The sequence below is a fragment of the Trachypithecus francoisi genome, unplaced genomic scaffold (assembly GCF_009764315.1).
Source record: "Trachypithecus francoisi isolate TF-2019V2 unplaced genomic scaffold, Tfra_2.0 Lachesis_group6, whole genome shotgun sequence".
In the NCBI taxonomy this organism is placed as follows: Eukaryota; Metazoa; Chordata; class Mammalia; order Primates; family Cercopithecidae; genus Trachypithecus; species Trachypithecus francoisi.
In genome coordinates, this window is record NW_022681471.1 from 108515184 (window position 1) to 108529571 (window position 14388).

At 38.3% G+C, this 14388-nt stretch overlaps 1 protein-coding gene across 1 annotated transcript in view; it reads right to left on the bottom strand.

The window, feature by feature from the left end:
- IL1RAPL1 (interleukin 1 receptor accessory protein like 1) overlaps positions 1–14388 on the bottom strand; it is a 708593-nt gene that overhangs the window by 517356 nt on the left and 176849 nt on the right.

A 14388-nucleotide genomic window follows, 5' to 3' on the forward strand; every position in this document is an offset into this window, starting at 1 on the left:
GAAGAAGTATCTTTTAGAAAGAGGTCTAGGAAGGTTGGAAGATCGTGGCCGATTTAGAAGAGGGCTACTGTGTGGATGGCTAGTTGAGAGGATGAGAAAGCATAGAGTAAAAATGTAGCTGGAGAGGCTGGCAGAAGACTAACCAAATGTGACAGGTTGAATTGTGTCTCACCCCTCTCAAATGTATATATCACAGCCTTAATCCCTAGTACCTCAGAATGTCAGAATGTGATCTTATTTGGAAATAATGTTAGTACAGATGTAATTAGTTAAGATGAGGTCATGCTGGAGTAGAGTGCGCCTCTAATCTAATATGAGTCATGTCCTTATTATAAAAGAAAAATCTGCACAAAGAGACACACATAGAGGGAAGACATGAAAAGACACAACAAGAAGATAACAATGGCTTTCTACAAGCCAAAGACAGAAGCCTAGAACACAGCCTTCCCTCATGGCCCTCAAAAAGAACCAACCCCACCAACACTTGATCTGACACTTCTAGTCTCCAAAACTGTGAGAAAATTAACTTACGTTGTTTAAGCCACCAGTCTGTGGTATTTTGGTATAGCAGCCCTACGAAGCTAATACAACAGGCCAGGCTACACATTTTAGCCTTTATATCTAAAGCATTGGGAAGCTGTGTGTCTGTCTGGCTGGCTGTTTGTTGGAGAATTTTTAATATGGTCACATCTGCGTGTTGAAAACATATCGCCAAAGTGTGCTAGGCATTTTGGAAGACACCAAGGAATTCAAATGAGTTGTGATAGGAGTTAGTTCCAGGGTGGTGGAAGTGGAGGAGAGCTGAGGAATTTGAGAACTACTTCAGAAGACAAGAATTAGAGATGGGAGATGAGGCAGAGGAAAACGGTGAACATTTAAAGTATTTAGCTCATGTCAGGCATGATTCTGAAATCTTTAGCATATTCAAATTTCACGTTATCATCTCATCAACCCTGAAAAGCACCCATCTTACTGACGAGGTAACAGACACAGAAAGGTTAAGTGACTTCTCCGAGTTCACACAGGGAGTATGTGTAGACTTTGGATCTGAACCCAGGCAGCCAGTGTCCAGAGCTGTTAACTATTTGATTATTATCCATCAGAAAGACATTTAAAAAAATTTTGTGCCTTGTCAAGCTGAGTGAGTAATGCAAATCATTCTCTAGGAAAATAAAAAATGTCAGATGGTTACATATTCAGGGTAAATAAATTAGTCTGGCCTTGACTAAAGGTGCCTTTAAATTAGTCAAGCATGCCAGTGAACATACAGATACGCAGATACGTAGTTCCAAAATCTAACTTATAAACATAAATTTGTAGTTAAAAGCACATACATGATTGTTGAAGGCATAGGTGGAGGTCAAATTACCTAGAAAAGGTCTTCTGAGTGAAAAGAAAAGGACTCAGTCTTGAGTAAATCCCACATTTATTAGCCAAGGAGAAAAAGTGAGTTTGCAAAGGAGACAGAGAAGCAACAGCTATGGTGATAGGAGGAAAACCAGAAGACTGTAGTTTCGTACATATCAAGGGAAGATAGGACATGGTCTACACTACAGTGTCAAATTAGAGCTGTGAGATATAGGTAGCAACATATACTGAAAAATGGGTAGGATTTAGTTGCATTAACATCATTGGTGACACCAGAGAGAGCCATTTTAGGGAAGGGACTGGAACAGAAATCAAACTGGAGTAGGCTGAAGAGTAAATAGGAAATGAGGAGAAAATGACAGTGAGTATAGACAACTCTATCAAGATGACGGGCTATGCACCATTATTCACAGTAGTCTCAAAACGAAAGCAATTGTAAATTTCCATCAACTGATGCATGCATAACAACATTTGGTATACCCAATGGAATATTATTCATCTATAAAAGGTAACAAAGTACTGCGACATTTCATGGATGAGCCATGAAAACCCGATGATAAGTGAAAGAAACTAGACACAAAAAGTCACTTATTGGATGATTCCATTTATATGGAATATTCAAAATGGGCAAATTCATAGAGACAGGAAGTAGATGAGTGCTTGCCAGGGCCTGCGGGGAGGGGGAAAGAGGAGTGACCGCTAATGGATATGTGAAAGAAAATAGAATCTTGGGACTCCAAACTTCATATGCCAAAGGCAAAGTTAAGCTTGGGAACTGAATCACACAATGCTGCCTTCCTTTTTGTTCACAGATAGCTGTAATTCTGCAACACTGGGTCATAGCCTCATCTCTAAGCCAGGTTCCCACAACTATAGAAGGGCACATGTCTCCCCAGATGGCCTCCCTCACAAATTGCTCACAAGGAATTGCCTTGTGAGCGCCTAAATCTTCCAGGATACATACCCTTCCTATAAATTAGCCCTAAAACCCAGTTCTATGAAATCTAACCCTGACAACGTCAATTACCAGCTTATCAACCCTCTGCCTACCCTGAGACAAATGCCTAATTGACTTTTTCCTCTAGTCCTTCTTTTCACATGTAAAATGTAGATTTACTGAGGCTAAACAGAACCTCACAAGAATTTAACTATTTACCTCAGGGGCTACCTTTTCTCCCTTTCTTTTCCCTCCTATTTGCTCTTTCCCCTTCAAATATTGAAGTTCCCCCACCCCCTCCTTTGGAAGAAGCACAGATCACAGATCCTCCTGTGATTTGTATATTTTCCAAGGTGCTTTCTCAACTTTGAGTAAATGAACTTCTATTGATTGATACCTGCTTCAGTCACTTTTTGGTGAACAGGTGCATGGTTTGTTTTGGGGATGATAAAATGTTCTATAATTAGATAGTAGTGATAGTTGCATAATTTTGTAAATATATCAAAAACAACAAATTATACAATTTAAAATGGTAGGCCAGGCACAGCGGCTCATGCTGATAAACCAGGCACTTTGGGAGACCAAAGCAAAAGGATCGCTTGAGGCCAGGAGTTCAAAACCAGAATGGGCAACATAGAAAAGACCCTGTCTATGCCAAGAAATAAAGAAATTAACCAGACACAGTGCACACTTGTAGTCCCATCTACTCTGGAGGCAGAGGAAGGAGGATCTCTTGAGCCCAGGAGTTTGAGGCTGCAATGAGCTATGACCATGCCACTGTACTCCAGCCTTCATGACAGAGTGAGACCCTATCTCTAAAATAAATAAAATAAATTTTAAATTTAAAGTATTTTAAAAATAAATAAAATGGTAGATATATGGTATGTGAATTGTATCTCCATTAACAAAACTGTAAAACAACAACAACAAAAAAGATGCCTGGTTATGAAGGGGATGAGAGATATTGGATTGTGGGTGAAGAGGTATGTGGTATTGAGGTATCATCATGGTCCAATAACTATTGAGAAAGATAGGTTATATAAGCCGTAACTATTATTATGATTATTATTATTTACTTTTTTTTATCAATGTATAATTTGCCACATAGAGGGGCCTTTGGTAAGCTACAAGTGAAAAGCTTTAAATTCCCTAGATCACAAATGTAGAACACAAAGCCTTATATGGAATCTGACCTATAAAAGATCTTGGAGACTTAGGAGAGTGAGACATTTCTTTAGCAAGATGATGATTAAATAACTTGCAACAACAAGAGTGTTCTCTTCCACATGACTAAACTAGCAGTGGGAGAGGTCATATATGGGTGTATTGCCCTGAATAGAGGGACTGCAGAATAAAACATTACTTGGGAAATTGCACTTCTTCAAATTAGTCTGTTCTAGACAGTCTGGTGAAACTTGGATGGTACCACAGTTTGACAGGTAAGATAACTATTAATTGCAGCAAACTGAACAATAAGATTTTCCCCTAAAGTACTGAAGAGGTCACAGTTTTCTTGCAGTGAAATTCAGCTTTATAGTCTTCTTTCTGCAGTCTCCATATCATGAACCATATTACTATTATAGAATAAAGCTACCCCATGTTTTCACTAAATTACAAAATTTTTAAGAACATTGTTGAGACAGTCTAGTTGAGAGATGGCATATGTCTTCTGATTAATGCCAAATAAATTAGCCCTTTTCAATAAACCAAGGTTACCAAGAAGGGGTTTTGTTAAGATCTCAAGAGAGTAGAGAACAGAAAATATTTAGCCCCATAACAACTCTTGGTAGTTCATTATGTTATACCAGGATTTGCACTGTATTTTCTGAGTAGAGTTTGGAAATTGTCATGCACTCAGAGATATATTGGTGCTTCAAAGGCAATTGTGTTTAGGATGGAGATGCTAGGAAAAGCACACCTGGGGAACAGAAAGGCAGTAATAAAATAAAAACCTAAAAATTGATTTCTATGGTAGCTGTACCCAAGCTTATATTTTTTTCCTTTATAACAGCAAATGAAATATTATACAACATGTATTCAGCCTCTAGCTACAATATATATGTACACAGTTGTCCTGGATTTCCTTAATATGGATGGTGCATTGACCTGTAAAACTCAACTTCATCAGGGCCAACTGGTTCTCTTCGTTCATCCAGCGAAGTCAAATTGATGATGCAGCACATTATATGGTTTATTAAGCAAACAGATTTGCCATTTTGCTAAACTGCTAAGGTGTACCATCATATTGTTAAGCAGAATATAAATAGGAAATGCTATGAATCTTTTAATACACCAGGATCCACCCACCAAGGACATTAGTGGATTCAGGCTGACAGGAAAAGAAAATTTGGCACAAGACTAAAGAGAAAAGAGAACTCTTTTGCTCCCACCACAGGGCATGACTGAGATGTGTAAAATGTTGGAGGCAGATGTTATTATCTTTAAACACAGACTTCCTGTTATTTTTTTCACTGACTCTCCCCACTTCTTGTGAAGACGTGCCAATGCTGCATGGCTTTACAAAGATGCTTCCATTTAGGAGTACTCAGTAGCTACGGAAAGTGATTTTGTATAACCCTTCTGAAAACCCCTGACGGAAGCTTAGGAAAGTCCATTTAAACCGAGCAGTTCTCATTGGGAAAATTATAAGAGAGAAAAATTTGCCCCAGATATTGTAACTTGGCTAAATTATTTCTAGACATGAGGGGAACCACAAATATGCCCATCTTAATCAAGCATTCTGGCTATGAAATAACCTATTATTAATCTTGATTTTAAAAGTCACCCTGTGATTAATTGACTTCAGCTCAACAGACACCACAGAGTGGTTTCGCAGTGTCTGCAAAGCAGACCAGACAAGAGAAAATGAATGAAAGGTCACCGTGATGAGCCAAGACAGAAAAGTAAAAAGGTCAAAGAATTATCGCCACTGTGCCTAGGAGGACTGTTTTCCCTGAAACATACTGTAAGCAGTGTTACACCTTTGGTGGACATAATAAAAGAAGGATACATTAATACTGCAGAACTGCAAAAGTATCTCACCCACCAAACATTAATGTAGATACTTGGGTAAGAGATTTGGTCGGATTTTTCTTTCACTTACATGTTTGTACACTGCTTTTCCGGCTTTGAATGAAAAAGTAAGCAATACTTTCCATTAGCAGTAAATAAGCTTCCTTCAAAGATTGAAGGATCTTACTTCATAAATACAAAGTTCCATATCGATAATATCATTCAATATAAAAAGTTAAAATTTCGTAATAAAATAATGAAATTAAAAGTAATAATTAAGCAGAAATAAAGACAGCAGAATTGGCTGGACATAGTGGCTCTCGCCTGTACTCCCAGCACTTTGGGAGGCCGAAGCAGGTGGATCACTTAAGGTCAGGAGTTCGAGACCAGCCTGGGCAACATAGTGAAACCCTGTCTCTAACAAAAATACAAAAATTAGCCAGGCATGGTGGCAGGCACCTGTAATCCCAGCTATTCGGGAGGCTGAGGCAGGAGAATTGCTTGAATGGCGGAGGTTGTAGTGAGCAGAGGTCATGCCACTGCACTCCAGCCTGGGGACAGGAGCAAAACTCCATCTAAAAAAAAAAAAAGACAGCAGAATTGAACTGGTGATATTCCCCATGTGAGATTTCAAGCATTCTTACAGGACACTGTACTCAAAATCTTTGCATATTAAAGGGAATAAAGACACCAGAGTTCTAGCCCCAGCTATTCAAGTATCTTATTGTGTAGATACAGACTTTAGCATTTACAAAATTTAGCTTCTTTATGTGTACAATGAGAAGACTGAACTAGATAAACTAAGGTGCCTTCCAGGTACTACATGGTACTCTGCCACAGGCCAGTACAGGGTTCATTCCTGCCGGTGCCCAAAGGCACTTGGCCCTGGCTCCTGCATCTGCTCACCTGCTGCTCCCCCTCCCTCAAGGGGTTTGAGTGCTGCAGGGTGAGTAAGCGAGCCACCCCTTCACAAGTCCCACTAAGGGGTCAAGGGAAATATCTAGTCTCAATATGCCTGTGGATAAATTCATGCAGTCAACCATTTTTCTTCCCATCAGCCAAGATTCTTCAAAAGAGAATGAGCGAAGCAATGGAATTTTCTAAGCACAGACACTTCTTTTAAGGCAAGGCAAGGCATGGCAATGGAAGTCCCCATATGTGGGATTCATGCATTCACTCATTCTAGTCTTCATTATTTTATTTTGCAATATTTGCTGTATATGTATTTTATACCTAGGCAGCGTGACACCATCGCTGACCTCGTAGAGTTTAAACTCCGAGGGGAAAAATAAACTATAAATTAAATAAATAAACATTGGTATTAGTAATGTTTGAGCTGGGACCACATACCCTGAAGGCAGGGGTTTTCAAGCTTGACCATGCAACAGAATCACTAGAAGGCTTGTTAAAACACAAATTACTGGGCCTATTCTGCAGTTTCTAAGTCAGTAGGTTTGGGGTAGGGTTTCAGAATTTTTGTTTCTAACAGGTTCCCAGATAATGCTGAGACAGTTTGTCCAGGACCACACGTTAAGAAATACTACTCTAGGTCAAGGCAACACTTCTGTGATTCTAACATTCCTTAGTTATACAATGGATGTCAAAATTTACCTGCCTACTTCGCAGCATTGTTGAGAAGAACCAATGAAAACGTGAGCTTCAGAAATGCAAGCATTTGCCAAATGTGAGATTATATTTGCCAGCAAGTGCTGTGTAACTCTGAGGGAACTGGCTATCACTATAAACGTGACACAATCTCGAAGTTTAACAGTGGCTACTAAGGCTATGAAGTTCAGCCAGTGATCAGAACTTCAGCACTGTATCTGTTTTTTTTTTTTTTTTTTCTATTCTATAATTACATGAAAATATTTGAGAAACTGCATAAGTAAAAACAATAGAAAGCCACGGGATTTTTGTTTGTTTGTCTTTTTTTAAGTCATAGGTTTCAGTCCCATGATTTCAGCTTATGCTGCCAATAGATTTAACACTCTCTGCTGCCAATAGATTTAACACTGATGGGACAGGAGGTTTCAGGTTTTTTCTATCTGTCTCCTACATCTGTCCATTGCTTTTGCTCAATAAATAAGAGGGATGCTACAGATGAGACCACCTAGAAGTAGTATGATGGGATAGAATGGTTACTCTGTGGTAGCTGGGGTACAATGAGAATATCTTAGTTCTGTCCTGGAATATGGATTGAAAACCATTGTGGTCACACTTCATATAATGCATTATTTGGGCCTTGTTCTGTCTCTTGCCTAAATTATACTGTGATTAGAGTTGCCAGATAAAATGCAAGGTATCTGGTTAAATTTGAATTTTAAGTAAAAAACCTTACTTTTTAGTGTATGTCCCAAATATTGCATGAGACATACTTACACTAAAAAAGTATTTGTTGTTTATCTGAAATTCAAACGTATCCAGGCAAAGTTATTTTTATTTGCTGAATTTGGCAACCTGAGCTGTGTCTCAATAGTAATGATGTGGTAACTAAGGCTGAGTGACACATACTTGCAGAAAAACATTAATCTGTAAACCTAGTATGAGCATCCTATTGATGGATCTCAAATCACAATTAACTAGTGAGCATTTTTTAAAGTACCAAAATGACCTACCCCAGAGCAATTAAATCAGAAGCTCTAGAAATGGAACCAAGTCACTAATAGTTTACAAAGTTCCACAGATGATTCCAAAGGGCAGTTGAGTTTGAGAACTACCTAATTAAAAGAAGAAATACTTATCAGTTGTTCTCGGTTGTGACTGTCCATTAAAACAATTTCAGATCTTTAAAAAATCCCAATGCCCATTCTGTACCCCTGATCCATTAAATCTGAATCCTTAGGGGTGGGAACCAGACATCAGTCGGTTGTTAAAACTCCCTAGGTGATTTCAATGTACAGCCAAATTTGGGAGCCATCAGTTTATGGTTAGTCAACTTGGTGTATTCTCACGACACACACTGAAGTGTCTAAAAGCATTAGAAGAATAGCATATGCATTTACCAAGTATTGCATACAGTGCAATATAATTTCTTTGAGACAGGGCCTCACCCTGTTACCGAGGCAGGAGTGCAGCAGAATGATCATGGCTCACTGCAGCCTCAACCTCATGAGCTCAAGTGATCCTCTCATCTCAGCCTCCAAAGTACCTAGGACCATAGGCACATGCCACCATGCCTAGCTAATTTTTGAATTTTTTTTTGTACAGACAGGGACTCACTATGTTGCCTGTGTTGCCCATGTTGGTCTTAAACTCTTGGGCTCAATGGATCCTCCTGCCTTGACCTCCCAAAGTGCTGGGATTACAGGTATAAGCCACCACTCCCAGCCTAAAATTTTGATTTTATTTTTTATTAAATTAAATTGAATTTAACTTTTATTTTAGGTTAAGGGGTACATGTGCAGGTTTGTTATACAGGCAAATTGTGTGTCACGGGTGTTTGGTGTACAGATTATTTTGTCACCCAGGTAATAACCATAGAACCCAATAGGTAGTTTTTCCATCCTCACCCTCCTGCCACTCTTCATCTTTAAGTAGGCCCTTGTTCCCTTATTTTTGTCCACAAGTCCTCAAAGTTTAGCTCCCACTTATAAGTGAGAACATTAGGTACTTGGTTTTCTGTTGCCGTGTCAGTTTGCTTAGGATAATGGCCTCCAGCTACATCTATGCTGCTACAAAGCACATTATCTCATTCGTTTTTATGGCTGCATAGTATTCCATTATATTCATGTAGCACATTTCTTTATTCATTCTACTGTTGATAGGCATTTAGTTTGATTCCATGTCTTTGCTATTGTGAATAGTGCCATGATGAACATACATGTGCCTGTCTTTACGACAGAACATTATATATTCCTTTAAAACTCCGTTACTTTTACATTCTAACTAAATTTTTTTCACTTTTGTCAACAACAGTACTGTAAAGAAGACTGGAAAAGTATACAATTTAGTAGTATTCCTTACCACTCATATATACCAATCCTGAGAAGCTTACCAGTGTAAGAATGGTTATTACTAAAATAACTCTTTATGTCTTCTCTTTCCAGTGACATCCCATTGCACAACTCAAGGGAGACTATTCACATAGACTATAATATGAATGGTGTGCTCCAGAGTTTTGATACTTGATGACCCTGTATCTACTCCACTAACAATTGTATTCTTCTAAGGCAAGGACTGTGATTTAGGCTTTTTAAGTCTCATGGTAGATAGGCTGGACAAGTGTTCCTAATAGAAATTCAATAATTATTTAAATAGAAGCATAACAAACTGAATATCCAAAATAAATATATAGTTAATACCAAAATTACTGAGTGACAGTAGTTTTACTATTACAAATATATTAAAGATATTCTAAAAATTTTGTGAGACAAATATTTGAGAAGGAATTGGTTGAGAAGTTCTCACTTGGCACCTCTCAGGGGACAGGAGTTAAATACCAGGTAGGTTTGTAGTTACTTAAAGACTAGACTGGGCTGGATATCCAAGATGACTCACTCATAGGGCTGGAAGTTGATGCTGACTGTTGGCTGGTAGTGTTGGCTGAAATTCCTACATGGGGCCTTCAAAACATGGTGGTCACAGGATAGTTTTTTACATGGTGTTGGTTTCTCCCAGAGTATGCCTCCTGACAGAACCAAGTAAAAGTTAAATGACCTTTTCTAACTTAGCCTGGAAGTTACATAACATCACATCAACTTTATTCTATTAAATGAAATAACTATAAGGCCGCTCACAATCTACCTCATAATGGGAGGTGTGTCAAAGAGTTTGGGGGTCGTGATTTCAATTAATGTGAATATTTCACTTAAGCCTTCTAACACATTCCATTAAATTTTTATCCAGAATGGGTAATTAAGTTATTCTTAAGCAAATACATTTTTTAAACCCCAAGTAAGTCCAGAAACAAGGGACCAGGGTAAAAAAGCAAGAAAAAAAATAAACCTTGACTTATTACAAACCTAAAGACACTAGACTAGTTCAGTATCTATACAACAGGCCATGCCTAATTGGGTTTGTTTCTGTCAGTACTTTAGTCATGGTCTACACTATGAGTAAACCACACAGTGAGAAATTAGAGAGTTAAAAGTATTATGCCACTTTCGAAAGCCATTTCTTTTCTGGAATTCACCAGCAATTCACATGAAAGTTTATCTTCTTTTTCTTAAAGCTACATCATCCAATATTACATACTATGAAGGCTACTCACTTATTTTTCTTTGGATTCATAATGTGGGTCTTTTGTTTTTTTGTTTGTTTTTTTTTGATAAAGCATGTGGCATTCCTTTCATATTTCTTGTGTGAATTTCTCTATGCATTTGTCATAAAATAAAGTAAAAAATTAATGCTTAATTATTTGCTTGACATCTAAAGCATCTATTTTTTTCTATGCACAGGGCAAATCTGTTAGACTTTTCAGTGTTAGTCAAATGAAGCATATCCACTTCCAAAACACCATCTTAATTCACATAGCTAAGTCTTTTATTTCATGCAGGTTGTCTACACAGATGTGAGATGCCAAACAATATGAAACATCAAGCTCCAATATAGTCTTTTCCTTATCCCCAAGGGAAAGACCTTTAATGACCCCAGGATAGTTAGATCAATTGTCCCCCAAATACCGACAGATATATATACACGTGGCTCTAGAGAAACCATTCATTTTCTCTGTACTGGGGAATCTCTTGTGGGATGATTCAAGTCCATCTATCACATCACTAAGGAAGAGTTTTAAGGCCAAACTAACTATGAGGTGAAAGAAGGAAGGGAAGTCAGTCAATATCCATTGCGGCTAGTCTTCACCAGCTGGGTTTGCTTCAGCTGGCCTGGAACTGTCAACCAAAACTGCAATTACTGACCTTGCTAGAGGCTGTGGCTCCCTGGAGGCAGCAGGGGAGAGAGGGAATGATGGATGCCCATGGTGCTTTCTACAAACAGGAGGAATAATTATGAAGTATTCATGCTGTCACAGACCATAGCGCCAGGTCTCAGGAGGATCATAAGATTAAAATCATAAGATTTTGGAATGAAAATAGGTTCAGTGAGAGTTCACTTCAAGTTCTCATTAAAATTTTTATAAGAGAGAAGGAAAGCATATGCCTTTATCACAGAGCAATTGTAACTTATAAGCCAGTGATAATGCTGGTGACAACTGGTATAAAAGAACTCCCCAAGCAATATTTTATTTCATGGAGCTGTTTTTCCCTTGAAAACTTGAACATAGTTTCACTGTAAAAAGTTTCCTTTTGTTTGCCATAAATAGAACCATACAATTTCACATATGCATGCCTACAAAAAAAGTTTAACTTATATGTACTAATTCTATGATGTTCCAGTTTTATATTTTAGACATTATAAAATCTTTCTGATGGAATTTCATAGAAATTTTCATTTTTATAGAAAAATCACCTTTAGTGTGGTTTCTACCAAATCCCTCTGTGATATAAACTATTTAATGGTCTATCATTGCCTGTCAAGCTAGGTACAAGTTCCTCATCCTGGTACTGAAAACTCTAAAACATAAACAAATCTACATTCCTAACTCATTTAGAGTTACTCCTCTACACAGAGTCTATATTTCTACCATAACGAAATGCTCGATGTTCATAAAAATTCAATTTCTTAAACTGTGCACATTCTGTCTACCAGAAATCACCCCACAATGTCAGCTTACCATAATTCTCCCAGGCTTCAAGAATAACAGCAAATGTTACCTCTTCAGTGAAATACTTTCTCATTGCCCCAATTTGATGTGGTATCCTCCTCCTTTGAACCTTTATGTTGTCTAGACAGAGTTCGGCAAACTATGGACCACACGCCAAATCTATTCCATCATGTTTTATATAAACACAGCCATGTGCATTTACTTACTTAGTATTTGTGACTGCTTTAAAGCTACAAACCATGACTGTCAATAGTTGTGACAGAATGTGTGTAGTTGTGACAGAAACCACATGACCCATAAAACTGAAGACATTTGCAATCCAGCCCTTTACATAAAAAAGTTTTCTGAGGCTGGGAATGGTAGTTCACACCTGTAAACCCAGCACTTTAGAAGGCTGAGGTAGCAGGATCACTTGAGCCCAGGAGTTCAAGACCAGCAAGGCTAATTATTATATCTGCATGTCCTAATAAAGAGAAACTATTTATTAGCGTGGTGCAAAAGTAATTGCAGTTTTGCCATTTAAAAGTTTTATGCAATTACTTTTACGGATTTTATAATACTATTTCATCCTAATCTAATCAACTATTGTTTACTTCGGTGTGATTTGACATGGTCCAAGGACCCATTTGAACACTGTGTGTGTGCAACCTGACTGCCCAAGGAGTATAACTCTCTTTATATATATTCTTGTATCCATTTGGCAGAAGTCCATATCTTAGGATGTTGAGCTAATTATTTAAATGTGTTACCTACCTTACTACAACAAAATATTTATGGTACATGACAGAATTTTTCAGAATAGAGGCAAATTCAACGAAGGCAAAAAATTGAAAACTGAGACCTAATTAAACAGCTTCTGCACAGCAGAAGAAACTATCAGCAGAGTAAACAGACAATCTAGAGAATGGCAGAAAATATTTGCAAACTATGCCTCAGACAAAGGTCTAATATCCAGAATGTATAAGGAACTTAAGATTTCTAATCAGGCTGGGCGCGGTGGCTCAAACCTGTAATCCCAGCACTTTGGGAGGCCGAGATGGGCGGATCACGAGGTCAGGAGATCGAGACCATCCTGGCTAACACAGTGAAACTCCGTCTCTACTAAAAAATACGAAAAAATAGCCTGACGAGGTGGCGGGCGCCTGTAGTCCCAGCTACTCGGGAGGCTGAGGCAGGAGAATGGCGTGAACCCGGGAGGCGGAGCTTGCAATGAGCTGAGATCCGGCCACTGCACTCCAGCCTGGGCGACAGAGCGAGACTCCGTCTCAAAAAAAAAAAAAAAAAAAAAAAAAAGATTTCTAATCAAATCAACAAGTAAAAACCACAAAGGGCATGAACAGACACTTTTCAAAGGATGTACATGGCTGGTCGCAGTGGCTCACGCCTGTAATCCCAGTACTTTGGGAGGCGGAGACAAGCAGATCACTTGAGGTCAGGAGTTCGAGATCAAAGGATATACAAGCAGCCAACAAACATAGGAAAAAATGTTCAACATCACTAATTGCCAGATAAATGCAAATCAAAACCACAATAAGATATCATCCAAACAAGTCAGAACAGCTATTTAAGAAGTCAAAAAACAGCAGATGCTGGTGAGGCTGTGGAGAAAAGAGAATGTTTATATACACTGTTGGTGAGAATGTAAAATAGTTCAGCTCCCGTGGAAAGCAGTTTGAAGATTTCTCGAAGAATGTAAAACAGAGCTACCATTCGACCCAGTAATCCCATTACAATTATATATCCAAAAGAAAACAAATTCTACCAAAAAGACACATGCACTTTTATCTTCTTCACCCATGCTATTCACAATAGCAAAGACATGAAATCAACATAGGTATCCATCAGTGGTGGATCAAATAAAGAAAATGTGGTACACCATGGAATACTATGCAGTCACAAAAAAGAATAAAATCACGTCCTTTGTAGCAACATGGATGCAGCTGGAGGCCACTATCCTAAATGAATTAATGCAGGAACAGAAAACCAAAGACTGCATGTTCTCACTTATAAATGGGAGCCAAGATTTGAGCACACATGAACATAAACATAATAACAATAGGCACTACAGACTACTTAGGGCGGGGAGGAAGGGTCAAAAAACATCCTATGGGGTATTATGCTCACTACCTGGGTACATATACCCATGTAGCAAACCTGTGTATGTACCCCCGTATCTAAAACAAAAGTGAAAGAAAAAAACTTAAAGGAAACACATGCTTTGGACAAAAAAAAAAAAAAAAATAGAGGTAAATAAAAGCTGGTATAAGTGTTTCGTTTTGTTCTGTTCTGTTCTGTTCTGTTTTGTTTTGACAGGATATCACTCTCTTGCCCAGGATGGAGTACAGCAGTACAATCAGGACTCACTGCAAAGTAGATTTCCCAGGCTCAAGTGAGCTTTCCTCCTCAG